This window comes from Micrasema longulum, unplaced genomic scaffold (genome assembly GCF_059751315.1).
Source record: "Micrasema longulum isolate JH-2025_06_02 unplaced genomic scaffold, ASM5975131v1 h1tg000070l, whole genome shotgun sequence".
NCBI lineage: Eukaryota > Metazoa > Arthropoda > Insecta > Trichoptera > Brachycentridae > Micrasema > Micrasema longulum.
The window spans coordinates 238,573-252,207 of NW_028277277.1; the positions used below are offsets into that span (position 1 = coordinate 238,573).

The following is a 13,635-nucleotide window of genomic DNA, read 5'->3' on the forward strand; positions in this document are numbered from 1 at the left end:
GTTCATCCTATGGCGGCGCGTTTAACCCCCTCAAACCTGAATCCTCGCTGGCGGGAATATACATTGAAGCTGATTTTGCCTGATAGACTCGTGAAAAATAAATAAACTCAAATAAACAAGACAAATAATTATAAAATTAATATTCAAAGCATAGTGATTTCCTTCTTTGTGTTACTGATAAACATGAACATATTTTTTGGTTGAGCACGCTAAATACTGAAATAATATTGAGAGACATTACCTCGCGCGTCGATACAACATAATGTAGGTACCTACAAACATCGGCCTTTTATTTTATATTAATAAAGCTTCTAAACGATTAGGGCCGGTTGCACTACAAAAAGTTCAGTTTTCGTCCAAATGGGTAAAATGAGTTGCAATGCAAGAGGTCTCGGATTCGATTCCCGACATGGTTGATATGAAATATTTATTTAAAAGGGTGATTTTACATTATTATATATAATTGTCCCAGGACGTAAGACTGATCACCTTGCCTTAATGTAACAAAGTTGATCAAGATACGCTTAAAATTGATGTACCAATCCAGTGCCATATGCACTATTAGGTGCGGAAAAGGAATGATGATAAAGGATCTGATTTATTAATGCCACCAATTTTGAAGTAAAAAACAATTATTATTTGACATTGAACTGTTTTAAACATTCAATTTATGTATGTCATTTATTGACAATTCTTAATGAAATGTCATCATAATAACTATTTAAAAAAAAAAAAAAGTTGTATTTAGCACATCGACACTGCTCAACAAGTCACAAATTCTAGTATCTATTATTGACGTAAAATAATATACAAATTAAACTTTCGTATATATTTTTTTTTATAAAATCAATCAGGTGTTACTAATACCTACCGATGCAGAATCTAGCTTATGATTTGAGACTGCCATTTTTTTTAATTAGTGTAAATCGGACTATTGTTTCGCCTCATATGACATTTTAAAACAAATGAATATGTTAATTTGAATTACAATTAAGATCCCTAAATAGTGGGTAATTAATATTGTAAGTATAAATATGCATTCACTTCTAATAAAGTAAACTTTCAGGTTAAAATGAGATTATTAGAAAGAACATGCTATAATAATAATTAAAAAAATACTTTACGAGGAGTCGGTACATTTACGCGTTTTTGTTTGTACTGATATCAGTTTAAATTCAACTTTTTATTTGGGTCTACAAACTTATCATCGTATTTAAAAATCAACAACTGATGCTTAAAATGAATTTGTTATCCAAAGGGTTGATAACAAAACGTATCACATCGAAACGCCGATATTTTCATTAGGTCAATAAATAAAGCTTAGACGGAGATTTTTAAAACGGAAGTAATTTATATGCCGCTAAGATGTCTTAGTAAAGGATGAAATTCTTTGGAGATAAGTATGCATGTATAAAATGTATGTACAAAGATTTATGTTTTTTTTTTAGTTTCAGTGCTGCAGAACAGCGTTTATTTGGTATTTTTCCTAACATATTATAATCAATTACCCACGTAGTCTAAAAAAATAAATTCTGTTGGACATTATTTTTTTAAAATAGAAAAATAAACAAAAATAATAAATAAAAGATAACCTTTAAAACTGTTGCCTGTTGATGGTAAACTGCCCACTTACTAACATCGTAATGTTTGTGCGCGTTATAAGTACAGTTCGTTCTACTTTGTTACTCGTTTTATGAAATAATGTTTGCACATAGGTGATTATAGATTAAAGGCGAACTCGGATGGTATTTAAATCACACTGCATAATCACCAAGGTCAGTAGGCTATACAGAGTTGGTATCTAAGGAGTCTAATAACGTTTATTGGTCATCACATATAGTACCTAATTGTGGATACATAAAGGTGTTAAAAATTTCCATAAATGGCAAAAAAAAAATATTTCAAAAATACGCCCATAATTTTTTTAGATACAAAATGTTTCTATGAGGCTTTCCAAGAGCATGAATTATGTTATACATAAAACCAGCACGACTTTTGCTCAGAGGCACCTCTATTATCACACCGAGTTTTTTTTTTAGTTTGGAAGAGCGTAATAAGCTCTTAAAGACAAAACCTATTTTCAAGAGAGGAGTTCATGATTGGTTTTTCGGGTGGGATTTGAGTAGAAAACTCCTTAATTTAAAAAAAAAAATTAATTTGTATCATGTAAATCAAGTGTTTGCCATTGTTTATTCTTTTTGTATTGACGTACCATGTGTTATTTTTAATGATGTTGGTGATTTTGTATAATCAAGAAAAAACACCTGAATTTTAATAGATTAAGTTACTTAATCATATGATACTTGTGACGTTTTTCTGATTGGACGAATTTGCCTAATTCGCGATTTCAAGAAACAATTTAGCAAAAGACATTTCAAATAATAATCCCACAAGATTCAAACGAAATACGTATTATTTTTTTCTTTTACATGTTTACATAAAAATAATTTAAATTGAAAGAAAAAAATAAAAAATCGGGTTGTGGTCCCGTTGGTAGGTCGCGGATTAAGTATCAGGAGGTTCAAGTTAAGCTCGATCACAACTTTTTTCGCATTTCCTAACAATTGTTATTTATTACTAAAAGAAAATGACCACTAAATTAAAATCTATGAGTAATACTCAAGTACGCAAATACTTATTTTTTATTTTAAAAAAAATGCGTGTTGTATAAAATAATAGTAAAAATGATACTTTTACTTTGTCAAGGCGCTATAAGTAAATACCTTAATATTAAGAAAATTAACAAGATTTTTTGAAAAAAAAATGTACCAAAAATTATAATAAATACAATATCTAATAATTTCCTTTGTTTGAAGAATATGTTTTTCTAGAAATTATTGATAAAGGATAGTCGAAGAGTTTAAACATTCGCTCCAGCTATTTAATTTGTTTACAAAAGTGATTGTAGTTTTAAGAGATTTAAATTAAATTTTAATAAAATAAATTTCGTATCCAAATAAAATTTGACGCTAAAGTCTTAAGTTAATTGAGTTTTGCAAAGACCGAGATCAATCTTAATGTCAAAGTATTCACTCCTGTTAAGTGGACCAGTTCTTTTATTATAGGCTAGGAAGGCGGGATTTTAAGAATATAGACTAATCACACCAGTCGCAGTGACGTCAGGAGCTTAAGAGGCACTAACCTAAAACATCAACAATGTAGAATTACAGAGTTTTGTTATTATCAGTTGACTTTTTTCTGGAGGCATTGCGTCGCGTTAGGGAACAAGATTCTATCGAACAAAAAATGATTTTTACTTTTAACTTTTGTAGTATTTATATTTAGGTATCGGTTCTATCTGCATCAAAATTTCAAAAAAATCGAAACAAAATATCAATAAAAAACGTTAGATAAAATAATGTCTTCATTTTAAACTTTAATGTCTTAAAAAAGTCACGAATCTACATAGAACCTTATTTCCCCAATGCGACGATTGGTCTATGCCATTTAGTTAGATTGTACTTCTGGACACATTATGTTAATTAGTGTGCAGAATATTTGATGCATTAAAAAAAAATCTATGTGTAAGCATATTTGATTAGACATAAAATTCAAATGGACAAGAGGTCGTCAAAAGGATCAAATTTCATTTATTTCATTTGGCAAAATAGTTCTGAAATTGATCATCAAAAGTAAGATTAAAATATATCCACGAGTAGGTAGTTATTTTGAAAAACATAATATGATATTGTTGAATGCATTTTTTTCTGCGGTTTGTGGTTAAGTGGCTTATAATGAATTCAAAGTCTATTTTTTTTCAATGTATAATGTTTTTAAAGAAGGTTAGAGAATTGTTGGACAGTCCATGGAAGAAGTGCATACAAGTCCAAAGAGATTACGTCAAAAAATAAGGAAATAGTTGATAAGCTCAAGAGTTGAGCATATCAATAAACTCTCGTATAAAAATTAAACTGTTTCGGGGCTTATTCAAACGTGTATGTTAGCCGTTGTTTTTATTTGCAAAAAAATATTTACATACGTAATAACGGTCGAAGATAAAATATGACAGTGTTCGCGAATATTTCCTACCGATCATCTTTCAATTCGTTACGTCCATTACTGGCATTCCTCGGGGCACCACGACTTATCTTCTTATCTACATCCGCTTTGTTAATTATTTACACCAATCTCTCATCAGCCTTGTGTTCCACACGTCTGGGTGCCCCGCAGCTGAATGAAGAGGCAATAATTCTGGAATTATTGGTTAAATACTACCTGGGAGCGGTTGTAAATCGCAATCTATTAGAACTCTAAAGGTCGCGGACTAACGATGCACTGTCAAGCATTAGTTACCTATGTTGTGGAGTAGTCTAGTCTCCAACATACGTGTGTATGTCTGCGTACTTTGTACGCCACAAGCCACGAAGTGACAGTTGGTATGAATAATCTTCTTGTAGCCCGTAGATTAACGAATAACCCGAAAAAGAAACCTGATACGTAATGCATCATTCGAAAAACATTTTTCAAATACTTCTATTTTTTATTTAAAATTGCTCTACCTAACTTTCTAGGTTTGGAATATTATGCCTTTTATAAATGAAATATGTATGTAAAAAAAACAGTAATTTTGAGAAAGTGTACAAATAAAAGACTACCAATATAGATGAAAATAATATTTTTTTCCGGTAGAAAATTATTTTAAAAAAAAAGCATTGTTATAATTTAACACAATATTAATAATATTCACAGTATGTAAGAAGCAGGTAAATTTATTGATCAGTAATAGTTGATATTTATCTACATAAGGAGATAAGAATACACTTTGTAAAATATTATGAATTAAAGAAAACATCGATTTTTAAAAATATATATTTACGATTAAAGTACCCGGTCTAAGAAGAAATAAAAAGAATGAAAAGTATATTCAGGCATTACACAAACAAAATCATCTTTTTCAAGGGGTTAATTTTTTAAATATTTATATTTTATTTTTTTATTTCACAGTTTTGAAATGTACACAGGTTCCTTGTTTCAGGTCCCGACTAGCTAGGAGATTTCTGTGTTTAAGCAGGACCTTCTTTTTTACACGTGTCTTTTTTCCGTTAAATGATGTTTAAAAAGTTCAAATAATAAAAATAATTTTTAAAAAATTGAAAATAAATATAAATTAGAAAACATATAGATAATAATGAAAAATGAAGCATAGATATAAATTAGAAAATATACTATTAATTATAAGAAAATGAGACATGAACGTTAATTAGAAAACATACCAATAATAATAAAAATTAAAGTAAAAAATACAAATAGTGTATAAAATAAAAATAAAAACTAGATATTTGACAATCAAAATCAACCAATTTTCTCATAAATATTGTAACTGACAGACGCCTCTATGTCAGGGTCTAACAAGTTCAAAAGCCTGGCGCCCAATACTGTAAAATGCCTCTGAAAAAAGGCAGTTCTACTTTGAGGTACCCAAAGTTTATGCTCATTGCATATCTTGTTTTAATATTTTTTTGTGATCTATTGTTTACTGAAGCCCAGGAATTTTTTAGAACCTCCCTAACATAAAGTTGTCTGAGAGTTATACCCGTATGCAGAGACAAACCTTAAGGTGAGGAAAGTACATTCTATTGTCTTCACGTTCGGGTTATTCTCTGCATTTGAAATTAGAATGTACTTTCCTCACCTTAAGTTTTGTCTCTGCATACGGGTATTAGTAAACTTGTTGTTTCAAATAGAGCATGAGAGGGGTAGGTGGGTGGCAGTTTTAGCATTATTTTCAATATTGTTTTCAAAATTGCCTCCAAACAACTACCCTATCCAATTATTTTATATGACGCAACCGATTGGAACAGTGAAAAATATACCGATTTAAACTCCCTGTAATCTAAAACACCTTTTAATGAGTAGAACACACGTGTCAGATTGCGGAGATTTTGGTAGTCATAGAAATGAGAAATTCATATCTAAGATGGCTGTTAATCACAAATCCCAAATATTTTATTTCATGTATTCTTTTTAAGCGAGAGCAGGTACACGGCACTTTATAATGTCCTGGAATTTGGTTTACACCACATGTATGAAGCATAGCATTGAGAGATGTGACTGGTTGGGTAGTTCGACTAAGGTTAAATGTTATGTAGTCTGTTTTCTCAACATTGAGGGAAAAATTTACGTCTAACCACTTTCTCACCATTTCCATTCCTGCTGTGGCCTTACAAAAAACACCATTCCGTGAGCATCCATCGAAAACAATTACGGTATCATCTGCAAAATAAATGCTGGAAGTGTTTAAATCAAAAAGTTGATTATTTGGGAGACGGATGGTTCGTTTTTGTATCGATTTTTAAAATAAAATCATTCACGTGAAAAAGCATTTAATTTACTAGTAAAACAAGATTTTTGGGTTACAATTGCCTAGGCGAATGAATGAATTTTTACACAAAAAACTCGATAAATGTATTAATCATGTCATTTATTTTGTACAACTATCTGAATAAATACATTAAATTATATAGACATTTCTTACTATTTAAGCCAAAGCACCATTTTGACATACGCATGACAAACATATTTTTTGGGTAATTTTTCAATGATACTAACTAGTGAACGTGTAGCACTAAAATATTAGTTATTTAGGATCACTTATGATACCTAACTCAATTTGATCAAAATCTGACAGAACCTGAACCATGAGATTATTACTTTTTTATTAATTTATTTTACTGCTTTTGCAATGTAGGTACGGAGCTTCTTTGTTTCAGGTCCCGGAAAGCTAGAAGTATTTCATTGATTGACATGTATTTAAAGTACGTATTTCGATTTGCAAAGTGATGAAACTTTACATAAAAAAAGATATAAAAAAGGTATAAAGGTACTTTAAAAAAAGTTTTTTTTTTTTCAATTTTTGCAGGGAATTTCTACATGTTCACAATGCGTTGTTTTTTTTCCGGCAGGCAAGAACAGTGAATGGATCACGGAGGGTTTACTGTGAGGGGCGTAGCTCCAAGCAAGAACGAAATTATCTGGGAGGAGTTAATACCATACGTGTTCACTGTTGACGTCACAATCTTTAAAGGATGATTTAAAATCAAAAGACGTGGTGAAGATACCTTGATACCGTGATTTTCACCATATCGTTTCTGAATAGCGAACAGTGTGTTCGTGTTCTAATGTTGATGACTCCATTTTTATTTTTTATTCGATGAGCTAGTACATTATGAATAGTTTATTTATGTAAGTAGTTTAATTGATCATAAATTACATGATTGATATCGATTTAGGAATCATAGTCGTAATTAGAAGTTCTGTCAAAGCGAACAGGACACCTCATTTCCAAGCCGGAAAATGCTAATCACGAATACTTCATCAATCCCATTTCATTCAAATCGGCTGTTTGAATTGAAAGGGCTGTGTTAGTAACGGAAGAACAAGATGTTTCCTAGTAGGTAAACTAGTTTGCACTATGCAAATTTCACAACGCGTTCCTGTTTTGTAGGTACCTTCCTGCAGCTGGGCATCACTTGAACATCTCTCTCGTTTCTGCAAGTATTGATAAAAGTAGGTTTATATTCTTGTGTCATATTTACGGTTTCTCGATCGAGATGATACTATCGCGAAATAAAATCGCATAACAGATTGCACCGATCCATAGATAAAAAAAAAACAAGGTACCAGGCGGATAATCTGTCGGGGATCATATTTTGCTAAAATAATACTACGCTCTCGATAGCTGTAATTTTGCCATCCATTCAATTTGTTTTATGTCGAGATACCGATCATGATATTCTATTTGTTTTCGAAATGGAAGCTTCAACACGACCGAGTACTCGAGACAGAAGAGCGATACTCGGAAGCGATGGCCGCCACTGAACGATGATGAACTCTGGCAGATAAAAGTGCTCGCTCCTAGATAACTAGAGATGGTCGGCGATTCCTCCATCGGCCCAAGGGCTGAAGGCTGCCGGATAATATCCCAGCGGGACATGACAAAGGCGTTGCCGAGATTAACTGTAAATCGCGAAAATATCCGCAATCGCGAACTGCCCGAGCTGCTTTTATCGAATTCGCCACGATGCGGGTTACCAGTTACGATTTCAGTTCCTCGGGACTCCGGCAAAGTGAACAATAGCGCTAACGGGAGTTTCACGTGCAAAGCCAACCGTCCTTGGGCACTAACAATATGGATGAGAATATAGACAATCCGAATTTCTTCAGATTCCGAGATCTACCGCTTGATTACCAAAACAAATAAAATAAAGCGACCTTCGTCTTCAAAGTCTCAGATTCCAACGGTAAACCGTATTCTGATTGTCTAGAACAGAGGAGAGACTCTTCAAAGTCTTAAATTGTAGTCGTATTTCTGGAAACGATTATCTCGTAAATATCGTTTATAATGAGTGATGTAAGTGATGGAGGCAGAACTAAAATAGTGATAAATCGGATGGGGTATAAACAGTCAATTAACAAATACCTTTCCGCCTTTGAAGTATTATTAACAATAAACCGTAGATTGGCTGCGATTTCAGTAAGGTTTGCATTTATGCGCTTAAGTTACGGATAGTTAACGGGCACGCTAAGAAAGCGTCAGATGACCTGTCAGATTACAAGCTTGTACGCTGTGTATGCTACTCGACTTATATGGAAAATTATAGCATTAGATTGCGGACCCAGCGATGTATGGTGGACGCTGAATATTCTCGTACCTTTATACATCCGTAAGCCCCCACTGAAGTATCTACTGTTAATTGTTGTTAAATTGTAGAGGTCTGTTGTTGAGCTGCTGATATTGCGAGTGCATTATTCATTTCGCATTTTGTAGTTGTGTACACATTGATACTTAAAACCGACAGGAAATTGATTCCGTTTGAATAAAAGATAGATAGGTCGGTACGAGTTTCTTGATTTACGAATCTAACAGGCTATTTACGGAAGCATAAATTCACGTTGTTTCAAAGAAGTATTTACACATATTATTATAGTGGTAAGTAATTGAAGGTACCTAAGTGAAGTAGATATTAAAATGTGTTTATACACAGAATGACAGAGACACTTCATTATTCACATTTAAATCACGATTGAAATGTAATTATCTGAATACTTGAGTTTTTCCTTTCTCCTCCTTCTTTTCTTCCCACTTTTACCCCCTCCTTTCTTCATAGTATAGTGTAGATTTTGACTTAATTTCTATTAAAAAAAAATACCTACTATTTGTTTTACAACAAAATAAGAAGATTTTTATACTTGAGTGCGTACTAACAATATTTTTATATGTAATACGCATTTTCTCAAATCGAACGGTTGGGATAGTTAGGAATAAATTACGTTTTGGCAATATGCCCGCCCTAATATATTGTATATAAACGGTATATGTAAGTAAATATATATTTTTTTAATTACAAATTAAACATCATAACATTCCTTTTTTATTTATTGTCAAACCTCTTATCAAGTTTTCTCCTTTACCCTTTTCAATATAAATACTCGTTTTAAATTACATTTTTTTACTTACACACGCACCCTCAAACGTCGCAGATATACAATTTCGTAAACTCAAAATAGGTAATCCACATGCATGGGTTTAAAAATCAATATTACAAAAACCCATGTACTGTGTAAAACTTCGTGCCTTGATGCTCAAAATCCCCTGACACTGTCAAACCAAATCATCGAAAGAGTCGAGAGTTGCACATACATGAGAGTATATGTTACAGAAAATGCCAGCTTTATAAAAAACCTGGGATTGCGGCTATGAACAGCAGGCGCCACGTTCAACAATATAAAGGCTGTTTGAAAACCTAATACCGCATATATAACACATGCATAACACCGATGCGAATCGTGGCACCTCACTAGGTCCAAGTAAAATACTGAGTTTTGAGAACAGGTGTCTCAGACGAATCGGCGAAAGAATAGGTGTCTTAGAAAACGCAGCAAACTCTGGTGATAATCTGTCATCAAGGGGAGGCAATACGGTTGGCTGGGCCATATACTGCGGATGCCCCCTGAAAGCCTTTACCACGCTTGTCTACTTTACAAGGCATCAGGTTCTCGACGTCCTGTACGTCCACTGCTGACTATTCGTCGGTGGTTTATGTCAGAACTTCGGGAGGCAAACCTGACTTAGAAGGACGCACAGGAGTCGGTGCCCGAAAGAGGTGCACGGAGGCTCGTTGTGAACACCATACGCTCCAACCAGGAAACGGACTTGAAACGATGATAAAAAAATTGAATTCGCAGTACGTTAAGTCTGTAAAAAAAAAAAATACTGCTGTGCTGAACATGGAGGGAACACTTAAAAAGATTGCAGAGAAAACTAAAAAAAGCGCTGTGGTTTTTCTCGGAAAACCCAGCCCGTTAGTGCACGATTCTTATCTTATTTTTAACCTACTAGAGCCAAGACGGTCATAATCCATCATGGTCAAATGGCACAAAATAAAACAGTAACGGGCCTCATTGTGGATCGCCTTGTCAATGTCTGTTAGCCGTTTAATAGTGTTTTCTCTCATGGAAGAGCGGTTTCGCTTGTGGCGAGACTGTATCAGTAGTATCACGAGTGACCCCCCGCGGCATGTTGCATGACTCTATGACTGTCATCTTGTGACCTTCGTACCATGACTGTATCATCGTGTGACCTACCAGGGCCGGGTCGACAATGCCCTAAATTTCATATCTTGCTCAATAAAAACAATTGTAGCATGAGAACCACTGATAATGAACAATGATTTATTTATGTTACATTAATTTAACCAAGAATCAGTTTTGGAATCGCATGATCAGCGTGTCTAGATCATTTGAACGTAGAAAAATGAAACTGAGATAAAAGAACATTTTTAAAAAGAATAAATAATCAAATCTACGTATCAGTTGGAATGTTTTTGACTTTGACAATTGATGAACAATTAATACATTAGCTTTTTTTTATATTTCAAACAACAATTTAATTACGTATTTGACCAGTTTCAATGATTTTTGAAGTTACGTAAGATTTTCCTAATGTGGGTGTTTTCTGCAAATTGAGAAATGCAATTTTTGTAATCGACACCATTTTCAAATTGTGATCAATACGGTTTTTTGGTATGAAAACGGTCAGGTTGTTTTTAACAAAACATAGAATTGACTTTACTGCACCCGATAACATCAATATCTATTTTTTTCAAAATTGTGGACTGGCTGCTTTCTGCATTATTACGTTCATTTATTAGACAAATCATCATACCGCTATTTGTATATATCTATATTGTGTATAAGGCGCAGTATTAGTATACCAAGTGTAGCGTATTTCGGTCATCTGTTGCATGAAGTAAGGTAGTCAGATTTACGCTTCAGGTGCGAGTCCAGGAACAGTGAAATATTGCAGTGCAAAATCACCAGGAATCAAACCTGAGACCTCAAGCATAGTAGGCAAACGCGCTAACCACTAAACTACGTGGCGGACCTATCTTCACTTGATTTCCTTTTTCATTTTTTTACCTGATAGTGGCAATCGAGTCAAAAACACTCGTCCAGAGTTCTGGTTAGATTTCGCACAAACAAAAAAAATAGATACGCCAATATGATAATTCTTACGTTTTAGATTCAATGCAGGCCATGAAACATTTTAATAAAATTAACAGATTAAAATAAATTTTTCGTGTCAATCTTGCCGGAAATCGAATTCGGACCCTCAAGCCCATTTATTTGGTTGGTCCAACACGTAGGTGACCGTCAACTGTCCTGCTACTACTACCTTCTTGATATTCTTCTCCATTTTTCTTGCTGTTAGAAGTAGGATATTATTCCTTTTCTGCATAAGACAGTCGGTTCCTTAATAGTCTAGGAGTAATTTATTGAAGTTTTTTTTTTAAATCTCTTCTTCTTCTTTTCCGCATCCGCTCCTAAGTGGAGTATGTGGACATCACCAGACGCCTCCAGGAGACCCTATCGCCAGCCAGCACTCTCGCCTCCTCCCACGTCAATCCCGCGTTTCTTATTACCACCGCATAAATTTAAAAGATCGTCATCGACGGCCTTCCAGAACGGCCGGAGCTCGCAGATGTAAAGAAGAGGCAACTCGGGTTTAGGTTCTCCTGGGGCATGGATAGCACGTGTCCAAGCCAGGTCCACCGCCGCATCCTCAAGACATTTGTTATAAGGGGCTGCTGCGTCCGTTCCCGGACTTCAGTGTTAGTTATAAAATCGAATGGCCTAATGCCTAATATTCTCCTCAAGCACTTATTCTCAAAACTCAAAAGTTTGGTGTTTTGATATTTTTATAATAGATTAATAATAATAATAATATAGTTGGTTGGAAGAAATTGCCATTTGGCAATAAACTGCCAATGAATAAAAAAAAAATATTATCAGCGATCTTATGGTGATTTTCAACGAAAATTAACAAATTATCCTTTATTATATTGAGGTATAAAACTAGAGTAAGCATGAGCGTTCGAAATATGGTCCCTCAATCTGCGGCCAACTGGCATATGTTTGATATAACGGAGTTGACTGTTGCAAGTAGTCCCCGGCTACTTTTCTCCTCGCAATTACTAAAATGCCTACATGTACGCTAAGATGCTGCCCAAATCGATCTGGAAAAGCGATGGTATAAACTTTCAATCAATACTTGTTTGAAATAGCTATTTCAATATCAAAAAGCCTTACTAATATGTATTGCCAGTGCTTGTTATTTGTGAGTTGTCTCCAGTCTCAGTCCTGCTCAGTTGGTCGGACGTATAGTGAAACGACAAACAAAGGTAGCGCGTATGCGGAAGGGAGCGACATACTGAATAAAACTTACAGTAGACCGATGTAAACAGTCCGTCCTTTTTACGTGTTTACGTCCAAAGTCGACGTGATATGACGTGATGACAGTTGCTCCCTTCGCTGGCTCCCTTTCTTTGGGGACGACTTTTTAGCTCGGATTTGTATGATTCTCATCTCTATTTATTATATCTCAATGTACTTATTATTAAAAAATACCGTGTCGTATTGAATAGTAATAAGATGCAGCTTTTTAGTAAGGGCCATTACGCACGAGTGTTTTTTAAAATGTTTGTAAAAAATGTACTCGGAACGTTGGAATAATTTCAATCCAGAGCGCATCAGTCTGTGTAATGTTTAATAGGATTTTACTGGACTAGGATTGTAAGACCGTCAAGAAAATGATTTCAATACAGAGTGCATCATGGCTTTTTAACGTAAATTTGATAAATGTGATTTGATAGCTGAGTACTAGAACCTATACATATGTGTAGATGGTTATTTCGATATTCTAGAGAAAAATTGTCAATCTGGCCCAGTCTAGAATAAAATTGCCCATGCCTGCTTTACAACCCCCGTCATTAGAAATAAGATAACCAAAATGAATTATCTCGTTGACTTATCATATTATCTGCGAATATTATCCATGGCTTTATTCCACTGAGTTCCTGCAGGGTATGCTTGGTTACAGCAGTTTGAAGACTAGAAGGAATGTGTATTTAACAACGCACTTCTTTCGATTGTTGCGCGGTATTATTGACAACCCCGAAGTTATGCGGAGCATTAGCTTTTATGTTCCGGATAATTACCTCAGACAGCGTCAGCATAGACTGTTTCACATTCCAATATACTGGACCAACCTGCCAATGGATATGCCTGTTGGAAGGGCTATCTCTATGTTGAACAATATCACTTTGGACATTGACATTTTTCACGTCTCTGAAGGAG

At 34.2% G+C, this 13,635-nt stretch overlaps 1 protein-coding gene across 1 annotated transcript in view; it reads right to left on the reverse strand.

Annotated features, from left to right (window-relative positions):
- Positions 1-13,635, reverse strand: part of LOC148285004 (uncharacterized) — a 254,759-nt gene that overhangs the window by 105,475 nt on the left and 135,649 nt on the right. The window lies entirely within an intron of this gene.